General features: G+C 46.3%; 1 protein-coding gene across 1 annotated transcript in view; it reads right to left on the minus strand.

Annotated features, from left to right (window-relative positions):
- Window positions 1–21,475, minus strand: part of PTPRJ (protein tyrosine phosphatase receptor type J) — a 184,591-nt gene that overhangs the window by 77,857 nt on the left and 85,259 nt on the right. The window lies entirely within an intron of this gene.

The following is a 21,475-nucleotide window of genomic DNA, read 5'->3' on the forward strand; positions in this document are numbered from 1 at the left end:
TATCTCATTAGATGTTTTTTAAAAACATGTGATAATAGTCAACCCTCATACAAGATAAATTCTTAGCAAATTCAGACTAGAAAGGAACGTTCTCAACTCAATAATGGCAGGCATCATTTTGAACCCTGGTAAAACTGAGGAGGATTCTCATTAACGTCAAGACCAAGGCATTAAGTGTCAACTATACCCCAATAAAGTTGGGGTGGAGGGGCCGAATCAAGACCAAGACAAGGATGCTCACTGTTACCACCCCAGTTTACATGCCAGACGAGACAAGAAATAGATAAGAATTGGAAAGGATGGGATAAAACTCTCATCCCTTCCAGAAAATGAGATAGACTGGTTGTATATTCAAATCTAGACACATTATGAGAAAGAATCAGAGAATTTCACTTAGTGCAGTTACAAAATCAAATGTTTCTATATACCAGCCATAAAGAGAACAGTTGATTTTGTTTTAAAGTTATTTACAATCACAACAAAAACCTGAGCTCAGCACCTCATTAAAGATATGTAAGTTCTGTATGGCGGTAATTATCAAACTTCATGAGAAGACTTCCAAGAGGAGAGAGACACCATGTTCCTGGACTAGAAAACTCAATACGAAAGATGTCGAGTCTCCTATCAAGTTGATTATCGATTCAATAAGTCAATGCAAACCCAATCAAAATGCAAATGAGGTGTTCTTGTGTTTCGTTTTTTTCCACAAAGTTGGTCCTAACACTTAAACGGAAGTACGAAAACCACCGCCAAGACCTCCCAAAGAATTATTAGATGGAGAGGTTTCCTCTACTTATCAAGATGTTTTATGACGTTAACAGCAATTAACGCAGCGTGGGGCTGGCACTGAAACACACACACTGACCAATGAAACAGAGCAGAGAATCCACAGAGGAACCCAGCCACTCACAGAACCTTGCTGCCTGGCTCACTGAAGATCCTTGACAAGAGGGAAGAATTCATCCAGTGGAACTGGGAAATTTGGTGTCTACACAGGAGACCAGGGAGCTGGATCTCTGCCATCAAACCATAAACCAAAATCACCTCTAAGCAGATTAGAGACATACCTGAGAAGGGCAAAACCCTGAAACTTTTGGAATAAAAGAGAAGAATATCTTTACAACTTCAGGGTAAGGAGATATTTCTTAAACAAAATCCAACAGCGTAACCATAAAAAAAGGGACTGTTAAAACCAACAACTTCAGTTCCTCAAAAGGCATCTTAAAGAAAAAGACAGCCATAAACTCTGAGAAGAGTCAATGCACACAGCCAACAGAGAATCAATACTCAGAATATAGAGAATGTCAATAAATCAGCGAGATAAAGCACATACCCCAACAGAAAGAAGAAAATTGAATGACCTGAACAACTTCTCATAGAAGAAATACAAGTGAGCAATCAGGACAAAAAGAGCTTCTTAGGTTGACATCACAAAATACATCGTTTACACCCACCGGATTTGCAAAAATTAAGGACTCTGATAACATGCAGTGATGGAGCTGCCATGGAACAACAGGACCTCTTATTCAGAGCTGACAGGAGGGGACACTGAACACAATCACTCTGAAAAACAATTTAACAGTCTTGGGAAGTCAAACCTCATCAGAGCAATTTCATTCAAAGTAAGGAGCCCCACGGAAATCCCCACTGCGCGTGAACCAGGAGACATAAACCAGAATCTTCACAGCAATATCACGCGCAATAACCCCAAACCAGGAAAAGCCAAAGACCCATCATTCAGGAGAACGGATAGCTAACTGCAGAATAACACACTCATCAACAGTTTATAGCCATGAAACTAAATTAACTGTAGCAACGCACAGTATGGATGAATAGCAGAAAGACAATATTGAATGAAAAAAGCAAGTCAAAGGAAACAGTGGGACCTACCCTTAATAAGCAAAACTTTAAAATACTGCTAGATGCACATATATGTGTAAATTTGTTTTTAATGTGGAAAAGTGATCAACATAATTCAGGAGAGTGGTGATCGGGTCCCAGGATAGGCAAGTGATGGACTCAAAAAGAACACAGGTCAGTGAAACAACTCGGTGGTGGATTCACAGGCGTACACTTTACTGTTCTTATAACTCAGCTGCATTCTTTCAGATTATCAAATACTATGTGATAAAAATGATTAAGCCACAGACACAACCCACCATCGTCAGCATCACCAGGCTGTTACTTGACAGCTTCCTTGACCCACTAAGACCAGATGGGTAGAGAGGAGGGGATTGAGGAGTTCCCTGGTGGCTCAGTGGTTAAGGACCTTGCATTGTCACTTCTGTGGTGCAGGTTCAATCCCTGGCCTGGGATAAATAATTTTTTAAAAAAAGAGAGAGAGAGGAGGGGTTGGAACACCTACTTTGCTTAAAAAGGTATTTTCCCTCATTTCACTTGACTAAGAGTCGATATTTATTGCTGTAAATATTACAACAGTAATATCTGGCTGTAAGGTTGCAGTGCTCCAAGGATCTATGATATCTGGGGTTCACTGTGATTAGCCCCACTTTACAGATGGGGAAATGAATATGCTGGACTTCAATGGCAGGTCCAAGGCCCCAGAGCTAGGACGTGACAAAGCCAGGCCTGAAACCCCTCTGCTCCACATCCGCCATAAAAATTCCTCTCATTTACTGAAGATCACTAGATGCCATCCTCGTGCTAAGAAGCATTTCACATTTGTAATCTCACATTTTTCTATCTCATTAAACCCTCATGTTAGCCCTCTGAATTAAATGCATCATCTCCCTTTAAGAATTTATATGTGTACAGTACGACATCAACTAAATTATCTTACTGCATCAAAAAAAAAAAAAAATTACAGAGGAGTTTCTGCTGTGGCGCAACGGGATCAGCAGCATCTCTGGAGCACTGGGACGCAGGTTCGATCCCCAGCCCAGCAAATCAGGTTAAAGGATCCAGTGCTGCTGCAGTTACAGTGTAGATCGAAACTGCAGCTTGGATCTGATCCCTGGCCCAGAAACTCCATACGCTGTGCCGTGGCCAAAAAAGAAAAAAAAAAATACTGAAAAGACACCAAATCATTAACAGTGGTGGTCACATCGTCTCAGGTAGTCAGTTACAGGCAACTTTTTCTTTCAACATGTTTCTATCCTTGCCATAATTTCCACATGGGGCATGGCTTCCTTTTGCAATTAAAAAAAAAAGTGGGATTTTAATTCCGTGTAACACACAGCTGGGAATAATAACAACCGAAATGAAAATGTTCTAAGTGGTCTCAAACATAGGCAACAGCCCTCCTGGCTGCACAAGGCGCTCCCAGGGATGACAACAGAGCAGCAGGGACTTAAGAGATATCGGGTGTTACCTGAATAAATAATGGATGGTAAACTCTTCTTCGTAAAGTTACTAAAGCAAAGCAGGTCGGCTCACTTGGCTGACACCGACACCACATAAATTTTCTTAATGTGACACACCGGCATAAAAACGGCATTTGCTAAGCTCGCCCCAAGCCAAGCATAACAAGCCCTCATACAGAAGCCACACGGGATTCCTGCGCTTGCGCACAGAGGAGCCTAGCACAGGCATCTAATTCATCCACCGGAAGGACCCAAGAGACAAGACCAGATCCGAGGACGTGTCACGAGAGAAGCCCTCAGGACTGCCTGGGGTCCGGAATCCCAGTGGCGATGACAACCACCCGTGGGGGACCCACTGTGCTCCAAGGGTGAAGGTGGGCATCTTTCAAACATCACTTGGCCCGGGTCTCTAGGAGAAGCGCGTGGCGGCAAGCTAGGGGCACATGTGGCCATTCGCCAAGTTAGCATGCTTCCCTCATCTGCGAACATACGGAGTCACTAAACTGTCACTAGACGAGCATGGTACTGCTTGGCTGAGGCCGGGGCCATTCCATTCCCACAGATAATTTATGTCAGTCATTACAAGGCTTCAGGAAGGAGCATGGGATGTGCTGTGGTCTGTACATCTGACAGCATGTCATGAGAACTTCTGCACGCTTGCTGCACTGTGGTATCTTTGTTAAAAGGCTGCCCCGGAGAGCCCCACATGAAAGAAAATGCTTGTCAATCATCCTAGAAGGGGGAGGCAGGTCCTCTCAAGAAAGGGAAGCAAGCCCAAGCCTCGTGCAAAGGCACTGGATTCTTATTCCATCCTCCTAGGACTCAAGCCTGGGACTGGGGGTAAGGGGTCTCAAATTTAGCCCTTTGAAACCACTCAACAGTGGAAGAGAAAGCTCACTGAGAGCTAAGAAACCAACACAAGTAGCAGCTGAGATGACTCAGGATCACAAGTAGTAAATGAAGGCACCACGCTAAAAATAAAACTGACTCAGGTGGAGTTCCCGTTGTGGCTCAGCAGTAACAAACTCAATGAGGATCCATGAGGATGCAAGTTCAATCCCTGGCCTCACTCAGTGGGTTAATAATCCGGCGCTGCCATGATTGTGTACGTCGCAGCCATGGCTTGGATCTGGCATTGCTGTGGCTGTAGTATAAGCCAGCAGCTGCATCTCCAATTTAAACCCTAGCCTGGGAACTTCCATATGCCATGGGCATTGCCCTAAAAAGATAAAAACAAAACAAAACAAAAAAAAAACTGACTGATGTCACTTACTGATAGATTCTAAGAACCTATTTACTAATGAGAGGAGGTTTCCTTTGCTCTTGACCCACAATCTCTCCTAAATCCAATAATCTTCAGTATGTCTGCATGTTACCTCCTTATGTAGAGACTCCAGTTTCACAGAGATGAGCTGGTAATGGCAGAAGCAGGATGAGAACACAGGTGTGGTTAAACTCAGAACCAGTACTCAGAGACATCTTTCTGGGTTTTAGCCCTGACTCACCTCACATTTGCTATTGACCGTGGGCAAGTCACGTGCTTTCTGAGTCTCAAGTTCCTAACCAGTAAAATTAGAAACTTTAACTGGTTTCTTACGGTCCCTTCCAGCTCTGGCATTTTATGGATTTATCTACCAGGGCGTTGGATTTCGCAGATTCAAACATTAAACACACAAAACATTAAGGGCCAACCCAAGGGTCACAACTTTTTACTTTACCAAAGGGTACGAACCACCTCCTGCCATTCTTGTTTCATAAAAGGAAATACTTTTCCCCTAAAAATATAGGAAGTACATAGTCTGATGAAAGAATGATCCTTTGAACCGAGTTAGGGTCATGAGAATTTCAGTATGTTGTCCTTGTTTTTCTCTTTTTAACATGGGCCACTGGAAACTTTTCACAGGCTATGAGTGAGTCTGCAGACCAGTGTCTGGGAACCACTGTCACATGCATTTCTAACCACATTAATCTTAGGGCATAAAATTAATTGTTTTGCCTGGCACACTGGAAGAACTCACTACATTATCAGTTACAGAATAAACTGATATGAAGTTGCAGATGTCAATTACCAAGACTGCGAAAGAGGAACAGTACTGGAATTCCTGTGTGGCTCAGCAGGTTAAGGATCTAGCATTGTCACTGCTGTGGCGCGGGTTCGACCCAGGGCTCAGGAACATCCCGCAGGCGTGGCCAAAAACAAAAACCAGTTCTGATCATAATAATGTATTACTTTAATTTTATTGCCGTTGTTGAGGCAGGCAGGATGCTCAGTGCTTTGCATGCATTGGTTCATTTAATTCTCCATAGTCAATTTCTGCCCTTTTTCTGTCAAAGGGTGCAGTTCTCTAGGGGCACTATAAATCTTTTGAGACTGAAGAATAAAGAAAAAAAAAAAAAACGGATTTCAATTTAATTTGTGGCTCAACATGGACACACACACAGTGTCTTTTAAAATGTACTGTTGGGACCTGCTTTACAGCACAGGAAACTCTACCCCATATTCTGTGATAATCTATACGGGAAAAGAATCTGAAAACGAATGGATGTGTGTACATGTATAACTGGATCACTTTGTTGTACAGCAGAAATTATTCACAACACGTAAATCAACCATACTTCAACGAAACTTTTAAAAATGAAAAAAAAAAAGAAATAAAGCAAAAAAATTCTAAACAAACAAATTTTGAAAAAAAGCACTGTTGCCCTGAGAAGGGCAGCAGGAAGTTATAGAGGAGCAATTCAAATAAACACACACGTTCGGTGTCTTCCTGCAGGAAGGTCAGTCCGGAAGGCCAGGTGGTCCCAGGCCACTGACCTCAGGAAAGGCCCCACGTGAGGCCAGGGCTGCACCGTGGAGCAGAAAAAGACAGAAAGCGCCAGGCTACAGCTTGGAGACAGGCTGGAACCCAGAATCAAAGCAACTGAGCCTCTGCCCAGGTCCCTTGCCTCAGGCCTCAGACAGACAGCCTCAGTTTGTCCATCTGCAAGACCCGATAGTCCCCACCTGTGCATGGCTCCTGGCCTCCCAGGAAAACCTTGCTCAGCTTTAAGCCTCCTTCCCCCTCCCCCCACCCCCAACACCTTCTCTCCCTGTTTCAGTTCTCACCTATCTCTTTGACACGGGGAGAAAGATGGAGGAGACGGGCCCCCAGTCCCCAGGCCCAGTCTTCGACAACCGAGAAAAGCAAGCCCCAGAGAGACAGCCCCTTCCCCAGAGCCAGGCAGCTACCAGAAGGCAAACATATCATTCACAGAGGCGTCCCTGCCACAGGGGATGCTCAATAGTCTTGATCGCCCACCTGGATGAGAATCCTGTACAACAAGCTACAGGATCAGCACTGTTTCTTCCACAGCCCATGGGCCTCCATCTAGACCAATGCTCCTTAACCTGTTTAAGATCCCTTTATACTTTTAAGAATTTTTTTTTTTTTCTTTTTATGGCTGTACCTACAATAATGGAAGTTCCCAGGCCAGGGGTTGAATCAGAGCTGCACGTGAGGCCTAGGCCACAGCCACGGCAACACCAGATCCCATTCACATCTGTGACCTGTGCCACAGCTTATGGCAATGCCAGATCCTTAACCCACTGAACGAGGCCAGGGATTGAACCCACATCCTCTGAGAACAACGTCAGGTCCTTAACCCGCTGAGCCACAATGGGAATTTTTTTTTCCATGCCTGCTACATGCAGAAGTTCCCAGTCCAGGGATCAAACCCAAGCCACAGCAGTGACAACATGGGAGCCTTAACCCTCTGTGCCACCTGGGAACACCTATGCTTTTAAGAATTATGGGGGACCCCACAGAGCTTTTGTTTACAATAAATCTATTACCTGTTTGTTTGTTTGTTTTTAATCTTTATGGAAACGTTATTTTCTAATACCAAAAAAAAAAAAAATTTCATGACAGCATTGGCATTATTTTAGTTTTTACAAGTTTTTAGTGCCCGGCTGCATAAGAGGAGCTGGATTCCCTGTGTGTTTCTTCATCCACTCTGTTACAGTATGGTTTTAGGGGCTGAAGTATGTCAAGAAATCCTGGCCTCACATAAGCATGCAGTTGAGAAAGGAAGAATTTTCTTGACCTTTTCAGTAGCCATGGATATTTTTCTTTGATGCTATACCCAAACTCAAGAAGCCATAGGTCATTTTTTACAAGCCAGCTGCAATGTGGCATCTGAAACTCTGTCACAGTGACTGTTCATATTTTGTTACATGAAAGTCCATTGCTCTTTGTACTCGGTGTACACAGCTTTTTACCCTGCATGGCCTTGTGACACCTTGCATCGGTTACTCGGCACGTACAGGTTCCCTGAGATTTGTACTCAGGAGAGAATGAGCGTGAAAAGACAATACTTTTCATATCATTATGGAAATAGTTTTGACCGTGCAGATTCACTCAAAGGGTCTCAGGAACACCCAGAGGTGCCATGACTGCTCTTCAGACTCACTGGTAAGTTCACACCCAACGAATATTTGTATTCATTCATTCATCATTCCACATCTATTTACGGGGCACCCACTACATCTGTTCTAGGTGCTGTGAACAAAACAAAGCCCTGCCCTCATGCGGCTCCCATTCTCATGGGAAGGCAGACCCTACACAAAGAAACAAGTAGATGCACACAATAATGGCAGGTAGTGGTAAGTGCTGGTGGAAAAATGAGGCACTGTAACCAGACATTTGCACATGGGTATGTGGTTTCCCTGAGAAGCCTAATTCAGCCGACCCAGGGTTTTGCTAATTTAAGAGTTTCACAATAAAATACAGGTTTGGTTTTTTTTTTTAATACCAAAATACTTGTGGACATGGGCGGGGGTAGGAGGGGGGTTGGCCCTAGAAATGTTGAGAGCTCACCATGGAGGCTGAATTCCTTTCCAGTTGCTCAAGGAGGGGTAAATCTCAGAAGTCACCTCACGCAGAGGCTTCCGCCTCCCCCCCAAAGGGCCAACCACACCGCCGTGCTTACACTTACATACACACACATATACACATGTGCGGTCACTCTGGCAACCGCTTGCATGTGCAGCACATGACTCCTTGACAGATGGCCTGGGGTGGACATCATTCGTCTCTTTTACAGATGAGGAAACTGAGTCTGGAAGAGATTAATACGCAATATGCCAGAGTACCCATTGTGGCTCAGCAGTAACAAATCAGCTAGTATCCATGAGGACGCGAGTTCGACTCCGGGCCTTGTTCAGTGGGTTAAGGATCCAGTGTTGCTGGGAGCTGTGGTGTAGGTCACAGACATAGCTCAGATCCCACGTTGCTGTGGCTGTGGCATAGGCCGGTGGCTATAACTCCACTTTGACCCCTCGCCTGGGAACCTCCATATGCCGCAGGTGTGGCCCTAAAAAGACAAAAATAAATAAATAAGCGATACGCCTACTGCATAATGAACTCCCAACTTCAACCCAAGTCCCCTGACTCCTCTGCACAGTTGACAGCACAGACTGTTATCATATCCAGGAGAGAAAGTGGATGAGACATTTAAAACAAAGATATATGCTTCATATCTTCCTCTAAAAACGTCCTGGCTCATCATCCTCCTCCGCCTGAAATGGCACGCCGAGCCTTTAAAGAGGACAGGGAGATGGAGTCTCACACGAAGTAGGCACTTATGTTTGGAGGTATCAGCTCTATATCTATTCTTAGAGACCTACTGTGTGCCAGGCCCAGTTCTAAGCAGCGGAGGGTACAGAGATGAAGAAAGACCAAGGCACTGCCCTTCTGGAGCTTATGGGCCAATGGACCATCATCAACACAGCAGTGATGGAGAGACGTGGTGCCGTTCACCTCACACTCCCTAAGAGGCTTCACTCCAAAATGCAAGCTTCCTGAGCTTTCATCAGTTGCATCAGACCAAGAACAGAGCCCTGTGTTCCATCTTGGCATGAAACATCCCCTTCAGGAGAAGAAACAAGCTTGGGTACCCCGCCCCGTCCCTCCACCCGTTTTACAGATGGAAAAGCAAGCCCAGACCTTGGAGCCACTCCCCCTGAACCTCACCATGAGTCAGAGGTGGGACAGGGGCCCAGGCCATCTCTCTTGTCTTCCTGAGACACTCTGGCCACAGCCTGGTCCAATTCTCTCTTTTTAACATCCCAGTAACCACCCCCCCCCCCCGAACAACAGCCACGTGTTCGTGGCAGCCAACCGACACACCACGCCGCTGGGGAAGTGACTATTTCAAGAGAGAAAGAGCATATATAGCAAAGGTCCTCGGTGGCCACCCAAAGCACAGCCAGCCCTGCGACGTCGGCCAACCCCAAACCCCACATCGAGCTTCCTCCCGGTCCGCCCTGCCAGCACAGTTCCCACCGAGGTTTAAAAAAGAAGTCGAAGTCCCTTCTGCCTGACTGGCCAGCACATTCCACTGACTCAGACTGCTCTGGGCACCACGGAGACGACACTGTTCATTTTCCCTGGGCTGAGAACGGGCCCACATCCGGAGCTGTCACCGGCAGGAGGGGGCACTTGGCATCTCAGCCGAAGCAACTGAATGGCGAGCTATTTTTAACGTTTGGTTCCTGTCTTTCTTCCAGAAGGCTCAGCACCTGTGCCAGAGCTGCTCCAAGTGTGGCCTGCCGACCACCCGCCTCAGAAACACCTGGCGCTTCGGGGAAATTCAGATTCTGGGGTCCCGCCACCCACCTAGGGGTAATCCCCAGGGGTAGGACTCAGGGGTATGTTGCTTTCACAAGCTCCTCAAGTGATGCTCTTGCAAAATAAAGTTTGAAAACCAGGGACAATCCAGGTCCGTGTTCACTCACTCACCCATCATCTGCCAAGTGCCTGTGACGCAGGAATACAAAGATAAATGCACATGCTCTGAGCCAGAGTCCAAGCAGACAGAACAGCATCTAAAGACAGAGCATGAAGAGGGAGCTCGGTGGTGGGAGAAATCAGCTCTGCCTGGGGGAGAGGGTCACTTCACAGAAGAGGGCATCTGGGAGCTGAGGCCAGGCGGGCAGGGAGGGGGATCTGCCATGGAACAATCATCCCCCACCATGGCTGGCCTTGGGCATTCCTTTGGCTTGGCCAAAACCAGGATGGTGTCCCACCCAACCTCACCTAACCCAGTACCCTCCCAATATCTCAAAGGCACCCAGCCCACGTCGGATGAATGAACAGAAATAGAGGATGGATTGAACACTATGGGAACAGGAGCTAGGAAGCTGCTCAGAGCAGCTGTATGTACACCTGCTTATCAGGAACACAGCCTCCAAGGGAGACTGACCAAGGTCTGATTACCCTTCTTTTTTTTCACCCCCGACCCCCACCCCTGGCATATGGAGTTTCCGGGCCAGGGATCATATCCTAGTCACAGTTGCAACCCATGCCACAGCTATGGCAATGCCAGATCCTTTAACCCATGGTGCCAGCCTGGGGATCGAACCTGCAACCTGACGCTGCAGAGATGCCACCAATCCCGTTGTGCCACAGTGGGAACTCCCTGATTACCATTTCTAACTATTAGGTCAGGCAATGAGCTTTTCTAAGCCTCACTTTCCTCCTCTGTAAAATAGAGCCAACAGGTACCTCCCAAGGTTACAGGAAAGAGTAAGTCTACATATGGAGCATCTGGCATTTGGTACATGTTCAAAAAGGTAAAAAAATGGCTTAGTAATAATAATAATAAAAGGGCTGCAATTAAACCCAAGGACCACTACTAACTAGCTTTGATAAATACATCCAACTTGGGCTCAGGTTTCTCACCTGCAAAACAAGAGGCTTAGACCAAACCCTCTCTAACATCTCTTTTAGCAATAAGACTCTATTTTTCTGGTAAGAGGCTTTAAATCCCCAGGATTTGTCCTGGACTGTGTGTGCATGTTCCCTCTGACTCACAGCTTCTGAGACCCTGTTGGGCACTCCAAAGGCTGGGTGAAAATCTTGCCTTCTCCCTGGTTAAGGACATGCCTCGGGAGGTTTTGCTTTCCTCTTGAGCCTCCCTTTTCACCCAGGCTGCTTCTTTGTATCTTTTTATACTGGAAGAGCTTTGTGGGAGTTCCTTTGTGGTGCAGTGGCTTAAGGATCGAGCGTTGTCACTGCTGTGGCACGGGTTTGATCCCTGGCCCAGGAACTTCCACATGCCAAGGCAACAGCCAAAAAAAAAAAACCACACACCACACAAACAAACATAGCTCTGTGGCTAACACTTCCTGCAAGCAGGCAGGCACAGGACAGTAGGGAAATTGAGCTCCCAGCCCCGTCCTCACTCGGGGCTAAAGGAAGTCATTAGCTTCCTCTCTCATCCACAAAGACAGGGAAAAGAAGCGTCAACACCAACCAGAAACAAAAAGCTCCGACTGCTCAGGTCACTTACTCGTACAGCCTGGGGAAGCCAAAGCTGGGGAGCAGGCAGTCTCCCAACGACTGCCCCCCACCCCCGTCCACGCTCCTGTCCTCTCGGAAGAAATGTCACCCCAAAAGCCCTCGATCAGTCAAGTATGGACCTCTCAGCTTCACTCCTTTCGTGTTCTGCCCCATTAGCGGCCAGCAAGCCGTCCTTGGTCGAGGCTTGAGGAACCCACACTGGACTCGGAACCACCCAGGTGGTTTGGGTATATACTAAGACTAACACACACACACACACACACACACATTGTGAAAGCACAATCCTTTTAGCTTTCTACGCTCCCTGCTCCCCACCCTGGCAATGCCCACATCTAGGGCACCACCACCAGGACAGAAGACGGGAAGAGCAATTACTTCGAAAAACTCTCCTATGTTGCATCTTCCTCTAAAATGCCACATGATCTGCCCGTCCCTTCCTTTCCATTCATACTCTCGCACACCCTGGTTGGTCTACCTCAGGGGTAGGCAAGCCTGGTCTGTGCAGGGACAGCAGGAGTATTTCAGCCACTACGGGCCACACGATCTCTGCTGGAACTACTCAAGGCTGACCTGCTTGTGCGAAAGCAGCCACAGAAAATATGCAAAAGAGTAAGCCTAGCTGTGTTCCAATAAAACTTACTTATGGACACTGACATGTGAATTTCGTGGAGCTTCCCCATGTCACAGCGTGTTTTCTTAGCTCTCTGACCATGCAGAAACAGGTGCCAGACGTGGTCTAGACCCTTCTCACCTCATTCCCGACCTCACCAATGTTCTCCTACCAGGCCTTCCCGGAACATCTTACTACTATCCTGAAGGCCATCCCGTTCACTCCTGCCCAAGAAGATCTTCTGACAAATTCCACTTGAGCCATCTCTTTCCCCATCTGAAACATCCTGGCTGGCCCCTGAGGCCTGGCTCATTCAGGCTCCAAGACATCTTTCACCCTGTCTCCTAAGAGCCTGAACTGCCCAAGTCCATCCTCTTCGATTTTGCCAATAAACTGTATCCATCTTTAGAGATCTGACTCTCACATTGTCCTTAAAACCTTCCCTAATCACCTGACCTCAACTGAGCCTCAACTCCTACAGCACCTGTTTATGCCATTCATCTTGCCCCCAAAGGGCTTATAATCAGCAGGAATAAGAGTGTAAACAGGTAGCTACAGAAGGATAAAATGAACGTTCTAATGGGTGTTCACAAGGTCATATTGGAGAACAAAGCAACCAGCTGAGGGAAAATAGGAGGAAGGCCCTGAAAAAGATGTAACCCTTCAACCAGGTCTTGAAAGGTAAGGAAGCCAATAAGACACAAGGGTTTGGGAGCTGGGGGAAGACACATTCCAGGCTGGGAAGAGGAGTTGCAAAGGCCTGGTGGGGTGGGTGGGGGACAAATGTCAAACCACAAAGAGCTTCCTGGCTCAGGAACACACTCACCAAGGCTGTTTGTTGGTAGAGGCTTGGCATGGTGCTGACACACAGTAGGCCTTCAGTAAATATGTCTGGGGACTACCACTGAAACCAGGAGGACTCCACTTCTCATTCCTGGAAGCGTCAGTCACTCCAAGCCTCAAAAAGTCAACAAACAAGAGCATCAAAGGGTGGGTGGCGGGAAACCCCTGGTCTCTAATCTCCATCTCTTCATTCAGCCCACACCCAACGGCTCCAAGAGAACTGAGTGTGAGGTCTCACCGGACCCAAGCCCTGTTTTCTGCTCTGGAACCTGTAACCTCACTTGGCTATCTTGGACAATGTTGCACATAAGACTGTATTTTTATCCTCAGCCCTTATAAGTAGGACAAAACAGCAAAAGTCATTTTATTTAAGAAAAAGATGTGTTCTTTTCTACCAATTGGAAAATTGCTATCAGTTTTTTAAAGATATCTTAACTTTTTTTGGAATTACACTGGCTTATGTTTGATTTTTTGAAGAAGAAGCAGATGTTTCTGTAATGCCCCCCCCACCTTCCTATTTAAAAGGATTATAAAAATAGAAGTCCCAAAAAACTCTCAAATGCAACTGACACAAGGTCTTCCATTGACGCCAACTCCTATAGGCTTCAGTGGCGAGCAATTCTCAGCCAAGGGGGTCTTTGAAGTCAACTCTTTGAAGTGAGCTTGGCATTTTCTCAGTATTAAAGAAGTAAAAATGGAAGCTACAAGATGGGGAGACGACAGAGAAATACAAGGGAAAAGGAATGAAAAGGGAGATGAAGGCCCTTTTAAACACAAATGCTCTCCAATTTTATCCCTCAACTGGAATAACTCCAGACCAACTTGATTCTACAGAAACCGGCAAGAAAACACCTATTTATGTAAAAGCACTGCACTAGGCACCATTGGGCAAACAAAGAAAAGACAGTCTTCTTTCATAAGATTATACTATATTAAAACAAGATAAGATGGAAACAAAACCCTAACAACAGCACATGTAAAAGCTATTCGAGAAACTGAAGAAGAAAGGCATCCGTGTTTGCAGAGAACCTATGTTAGGCAATCCAGCTATACTGTCTCATGGAAGGCAGGTATTTTAAGGCTATGAGCATATGAACTGACCCGCCCAAGATCATCCCCCAGAGTAAACACACAGGCAGTAATTTGAACACAAGGTCAAGGAAGTTCCCATCGTGGCACAGTGGTTAACGAATCCGACTAGGAACCATGAGGTTGCGGGTTCGGTCCCTGCCCTTGATCAGTGGGTTAAGGATCTGGCCTTGCCGTGAGCTGTGGTGTAGGTTGCAGACGCGGCTCGGATCCCACATTGCTGTGGCTCTGGCGTAGGCCGGTGGCTGCAGCTCAGATTGGACCCCTAGCCTGGGAACCTCCATATGCTGCGGGAGCGGCCCAAGAAATGGCAAAAAGACAAAAATAAATAAATAAATAAATGAACACAAGGTCAAGCCGCCACGTTGTACCAAGAGCACTTCTGAGAAAAGTATGCCTGGTTGGGGTAGGGAACAATCATGAAGACTTCATGAATACAGGGCCTTCTAGATGGAAACCGGATGACCAGGACTTTACTAGCCACAGCTGGGAAAGGACACTCCACACAGAAGACCCAACACCGGGCCCTCAGAGAGAAAACAATAATAAGCAGGCTGGCTGAACTAGAACTTAGCCTCTGTCTAGGGGAACGAGGTCAGAACAGGGGCTTTGGGGCAAGCAAGGGACATGGTCATACATCAAAATAGGTCCCTCAAGTTCTCTGGAAAAGGTGGAAGAGGCCAGAATACAGATGCAGGTTATAAACAAAAACCAGAGAATCCTGGAGATTCACTAAGTCTCAAGTATTCTTCACGTTTTCTTGAAGCCAGTGCCTCATCTGATATAGGCTCTAACGCCTCTGTCTCCCAGTCTGAGAGCAATCACTGTTGCCCTCACTGTACCTCTACTGTGCTTGCCTGATGTGCAAAACCTTCATAAAACATATAAAAGGTGAGATTCTCCCATGTTGAGAGCACAAACTCCTAGGCTTCATCTGGTGAAGGCCTCATATTCTCATGTTATTCCACGAAGTGCCCAGGAGTCTCAAAAAAAAAACCTATGCCACACTGCACTTTAGGGAAACATCACACAAGAGGGCCAAAAAACACGCTGAGGCACTGACTTATATTTTTTTGTTCAAAATATATATATATATTTTTTTTGTTGTTGTTCAAAGTCTCCTCAGCCATCACATTAACTCTGGATTTTGGTTTTGCCCAAATTGCATTATGAGTTTCAGGGACAAAAGGTCTAATTATCACATTTGAAAAGTAAGGAAACTGAGGCTCAGAAAGGTTACATACCTTGCCCAAGTTCAGAGGACAGGTGGGAAGAGACTCTGCCATGACCTAAATTATGCCTGTTTAGGCATTCTTGTTATCTAGGCCTTGCTGCCTAGAATATAAATACTGTATATTAATTTGGTTCCCATGCTGGGCAATTACAATTTCAGGCATGATATACGTGATTCTTATCGCGTAAAAGGCCCTAAATATATTCATGCATGCATTAGTCCAATGTTTCAAAATGCTAATAGTAAAGGCAGCTGAAATAATCACTGCTGCAAAAAAATAGAGAACACAGAGCAGTGAAGATACTGCAAGTTTTCAAGTTCAAAGCGCTTTAAAGACTTTTTCCCCTCATTTTTAACATTTAGAAAGTTTTTCCCTCTATGGTTTAAAAAGAGTTTATTATGTTGGAAACATAATTTTGCTCTGTAAAATACACATAAAATGATTCCAATATAACGCCCTAAAGACTTATAAAGTGAATGGGTCAACTGAAAATGCAAGAAAATTTGGATGCTTTCGGCTACCTCGGTTCATTTTATATCACATGCACATAAAATTTTCTAAAATAACTTTAACCATCACCCAGAAAAAAGGAGAAGAGAGAAACTGAACTCGAAAGTGAAAAGATGTTAAACATCCTTTTTTTTTTTTTTTTTAATTTAAAAGGAAAAAGTGATAAAGGGAATCAGGAAGGAGACCTTTCGCTCTAAGGCCAAAAGTCTTCAACCTGTACATTTTCAGGTTATAAATAACTCGTGCATATGGAAGAAGGCATCATCAGAGAATATGACGCAAGAGCAGCAAAGATGGACTTGAAAGTAGCACCAAGAGTCGGTGCAAACACTATGCTAAGTACATGTTCTCTCCCCATTTTACAGATGAGAAAGCTGAGGTGAGTGGTTCATGAGAAAAATACTGAGAGGTGGGGCGATGGGTGGGAGGCCAGCCCTGAAGCCTTCGCTCAAGAAGGTCTCCATCAGAGAAGCAGCATTTCCAGAAACCCCAGGAGGAAATCTGACCTCATGTGGGATGCCCGTATTTTAGAAGAAATGCCGACCTGGGGCAGGAATGACCGGGGCACCCAGAGAATGGTTCAGATGACTGGGGACACTGAACCTAGAGGAGAAAATACCAAAGGGAAATGAGCAGAGTGTATGTAAGTTCTTTGGGTCGGGATTCCAGGGGAACCAGAAAGAGCTAGTGGGCAAAGGGTGGAGGCAAGGAGACCACCCCATTGTAAGAGCTTCCTGACCAGGAAAACCACATTAACAGCAAACGGTTTCGCAGTTCTCTTGTGGCTCAGTGGGTTAAGGATCTGGCATGGTCATGGCGGTGGCTCTGGTCGCTGCTGCGGTGCAGGTTCACTCCCTGACCCAGGAGCCATCACATGCCATAGGGGCTGCCAAAAAAAAAGAAAGAAAAGAAAAATAAAAAAATAGTTTGCATCCCCTAACAAAAATAAATGAGTTTTGCTGCTACTGGGAAATTGCCAGAGGGTAAACAATGAAGTATATATTAAGAAATTAAGTATACAGAGATTGCTACACAAAACAAAAACTCTTAGCAACGATGTATTCATATTTCTTTCTTTCTTCTTGTTTGTTCATTTGTCTTTTGTCCTTTTAGGGCTGCACCTGTGGCATATGGAGGTTCCCAGGCTAGAGGTCTAATCAGAGCTGTTGCTGCCGGTCTACATCACAGCCACAGCAACGCCAGATCTGAGCCTCGTCTGGGACCTACACTACAGCTCCCCGCAACGCCAGATCCTTAACTCTATGAGCAAGGCTAGGGATCCAACCTGCGTCCTCATGGTTCCTAGTCAGATTCATTTCTGCTATGCCATGAAGGGAACTCCACGATGTATTCATATTTAAAATCAGATGACCAGCAGTAGCAAAAACAAAAAGGCCATGTTGACGTCCCATCATATAAGACTATGACTTGGGTGAGTTGAACTACACTGGCTGAAAGGAGGGGAGAAGCGAAAGAAAAATAATTTTTTTTTTTTTTTGCATTTTTACTGTTGTATTTTTACTACTGCATATGGAGGTTTCCAGGCTAGGGGTCGAATTGGAGCTGTAGCCACCAGCCTATGCCAGAGCCACAGCAACACAAGATCCAAGCCGCGTCTGCAACCCACACCACAGCTCACGGCAAAGCCGGATCCTTAACCCACTGAGCAAGGCCAGGGATCAAACCCGCAACCTCATGGTTCCTAGTAGGATTCCTTAACCTCTGAGCCACGACAGGAAGTCTCAAAAAATAATTTAAATAGCACCAGCTGTTCCACCCTTACTCTGCTGGGAAACCCATATTTGCTGTAGCCCAAGTCCCAATTCCCATGGGCCATTTCACCATCCTCGTGGTGATCTGACACAAATAGAGATTTTCCATTCCACGTGGCCCCATCAGATAATATTTTATCTGATGCTCAACCAGAGATGGGACCTTTTTTTTTTTTTTAACCATGGAGAAATAACTGGCTGACAGAGGCTTGCTAAGAGATGGTGTGCATTCCCCCCCTGTGGCAGATAAATACTACTCTGGGCACTCTATTTGCGGATGACTCAAGGAATGACTTTCATTTGTCATCCTAACTAAACAGCATCTCTGCCACAGCACGGACTCTCCATCAACAAGCCATGCTCCATCTGAGATGCGATTCCAATTGGCATCACTAACATTGATCTTGGTCCAAAACCAAAGTATCTCACAGTCAAGTTGCATTTTCCCTCCATCCTCAGGCAAGGCGGCGTTCCACACAAACCAATTAACAGTCGAGGGCTTTTGCTCACAGCCATTTAGAAGTATTCTCAACTGGTACCACCTCCTCTGCACCTATGACGGGGACCTCAAGACCAGATTCAAAAATCACTTTCTCCTATCCAAAGCCATCCTGGAATTTTCCCTTCGCCACGTGAAGGGGAATAAAAGTAAGAAGAGTAGAAGCTATCAAGATACGTGTGCAAAGGTCGTTTCCATGCCTTTTCTCACGGAACATTCACGGAAAACCCAAGGGTGGAACTTTCTAAGTCTTTATTTCATACATGAGCAAAGGGAGGATGAGGAAGGAGAGGCTCCCAGCCCCTTGATATGGCAAGAGGCCAGGTCAGCGTCAATGCCTGGCTCACCCAGGCTCCACCTGCCACCTCAACACTGATGCCATGGCTTTCCCAAGGCCACCAAAGCACAAACTCCCTGGTAACAAGGTCCCTGTCTTTTTTTTTTTTTTTGGTCTTCTTGCCTTTTCTAGGGCCGCTCCCACAGCATATGGAGGTACTCAGGCTAGGGGTCAAATCGGAGCTATAGCCGCCGGCCTACACCAGAGCCATGGCAACGCCAGATCCTTAACCCACTGAGCAAGGCCAGGGACCGAACCTGAAACCTCATGGTTCCTAGTCGGATTCGTTAACCACTGCACCACGACGGGAACTCCGGTCCATGTCTTTACATCAACCTATTCTCGACCTGTATGGCTGATTGAGAAATGTTTACTCAGCGTCCTTGCTGCCAGAACAGGCCAGTGATCCATCCATCTGGCCATCACTCTCACGTCTACCTCAACGGTGCTGCCTCTCCAACCAAAGAATAAAGAAATAATATTAGCCCGTAAAAATCACGTTGTCTTGCCTTCTTCAACGGAGTACTTGGAGGTTAACAATAACACCCTGGCCATCACTTCATCTTTTGAGGCTGCCCAGTCACCTTAACAGCAGCCTGTCCCTACTGTGCTGGGCTAGCACCTCCTAGACCCAAGCAGATACAGGCCTCCTACACTCTCATTAGAAACCAAGCACCCAACGGTCACCAGGGACTGCAGAGGTATTTAAGCACATGCTTTTCCTTTCCCCAGATTTTCCCATCTCCACCCTAGAGACAGTCTGCAGGCTTCTCCTTCCAAAGTCCCGCTTATCTATCTGCTGGGGGAGAGGAAACCAGATGAACTACTCTTCCTGGATCAGTCTTTAATCCATGAATAAAAAAACTCTCCGCTGAGAAAAACATTAATGCATATTTTCACTGCTTGTTCAGATTTCTTTTTCCTGTGGTTTGTCTCTTGGTGCAGAGCTGTGGTTTGGATAATTGCTGTTGCCTGACCAGTCGGATCCAGAAAAAGAGAGAGGCTGCCTAGGATAAGGTTCCCCTTCCCTTCCAAAGTTTCCAAGTGAATTCACAACCAGAGGGCCCGTCCCTTACAGTCTGAAAGGTTCTTTCCTGGACAATAGGATGTGGAGAGTGAAAGCAAATCCTGGAGGCGCCTCCCACCAGGGGACCTCCCAGGAGGGATTTTCTAAGCCCTAGCCGAGTCTGGCATTGAGGAAGTCATCTGCACCATTGCCAAACGCATTGCTTTCCTTTCCTTCCCCCCATTGTTTGCAGAATGGTATCTCCTCCAGGCTGGTGAGGATACTTCCAGGCTTCCAGGCCAGAGACTCCCTGATTGCCCTGGGGGAGGGGGAGAGGCTGGTTTTATCGCAGGAAGGGACTCCTCCTAATCCCTGGAAAAGAGAGAGAAGGGACAGAGAAAAGGAGAATGGGTCCACTTCCTTATTTCCTATATCCCCACCGCAAGTTTCAGATTTTCTAAACTGAAACTCGAGATTTGCATGTTTCTGTCTTTGCCTGAAGCCTATTCCCTTGTTCATTACGATCTTGGAAGGTACCCACAACTATGCGAAGACCATCTGTCAACAATACAAGCCCCTGTGACTTCTCCAGGAGGCAGGTGACAGTGCAGAGGGGACCTGGGCTCAAACCTAGACTCTTCCTCAGTGTTGCCATTTGCCCTGGAGTAGACCCAACACCCGTGGGATGATGGAGGGGGTGCACTAGTGTTAAGTATATGCACTATACTTAATGTATAAAACACATAAGGATTCCAAACGGAGAGTCTGAAAGGACATCCCCCCATCCCCACCCCCGACCCCTTCAGCAGTTTGGGTTATCTCAAGAGTATGGGGCGGGCGGCAGGTGCTCTCACTTTCTAGTTTTACGCATCATTTAACTTTTTCCTGCAGCATTACTTTTGAATGTTAAGAAAAGGAGTTGGGAGTTCCCTGGTGACTCAGCAGGTTAAGGACCTGGCATTGTCAATGCTGAGGTTGGGATTCAATCCCCAGCCTGGGAACTTCCAAAAAAAAAGGAGTTTTCATTTGGGGGAAATAAGAATGCTAAATCCTAATCCTGCTGGGTAATATGAAACTATGGTGTAGTGGTTAAATACCAGCATTCTGGAGGGAGCTCACCTGCCTGGGTTCAAATCCCAGCTCTCCATTTGGCAAACATGTGGCCGCAGGAGTATCATTTAACCTACATGTTCTCCCTCCTATGCAGCACAGTGGGTGGTGTGAGGGAGTGAGCAGGTACAAAGTTCTTAGAACAGCCTGGCTCACAGTAAGCACTGCAGCAGTGTCTGCCCTTGTTATTGTTTACAAATAAGAGAAGGCGTGAAAGTGCTTTGTGACCTGTAATGTGCTTTACAGCAAACAAAGCGTGCAGCAAACAGAAAGACACTTGCTTTAAAAAGTCGAACAGAAGGTATACAAACAGGGAAAAAGGCTTGCAGATGTTTCCAGAACTTTCCTTTTTCTTGTCTTCTTAGGGCCAGACCTGCAGCATATGGAGGTTCCCAGGCTAGGGGTCGAATCTGAGCTGTAGCGGCCGGCCTATGCCAGAGCCATAGCAATGCCAGATCTAAGCCGCACCTGCCACCTATACCACAGCTCATGGCAACACCGGATCCTTAACCCACTGAGTGAAGTCAGGGATCAAACCTGCATTGCCATGGGTACTAGTCGGGTTTATTGCTGCTGAGCCACAACAGGAACTCCTGTTTCCAGAACTTATCATGCAAATCTGGGTAATGGGTTGAAGCTGACCTGACGGGCAGCACAGGGAGAAAAAAGATAAGGACAAGAGAGCAGGGCAGGGCATGGGCTCCTGGGAGGGACATCTCCTCCCAGGAGGGGCACAGGGGGCAGGGATGTGGACGACTGGGTGCGGCTAAGTGACCCAGCCTGCTGGGAGAAGCAGGTC

Source organism: Sus scrofa, chromosome 2 (assembly GCF_054392235.1).
Source record: "Sus scrofa isolate SSC_HxYL_T2T_F1_AM1 chromosome 2, Sscrofa_HxYL_maternal_Yorkshire_Landrace_v2.0, whole genome shotgun sequence".
Classification (NCBI taxonomy): Eukaryota; Metazoa; Chordata; class Mammalia; order Artiodactyla; family Suidae; genus Sus; species Sus scrofa.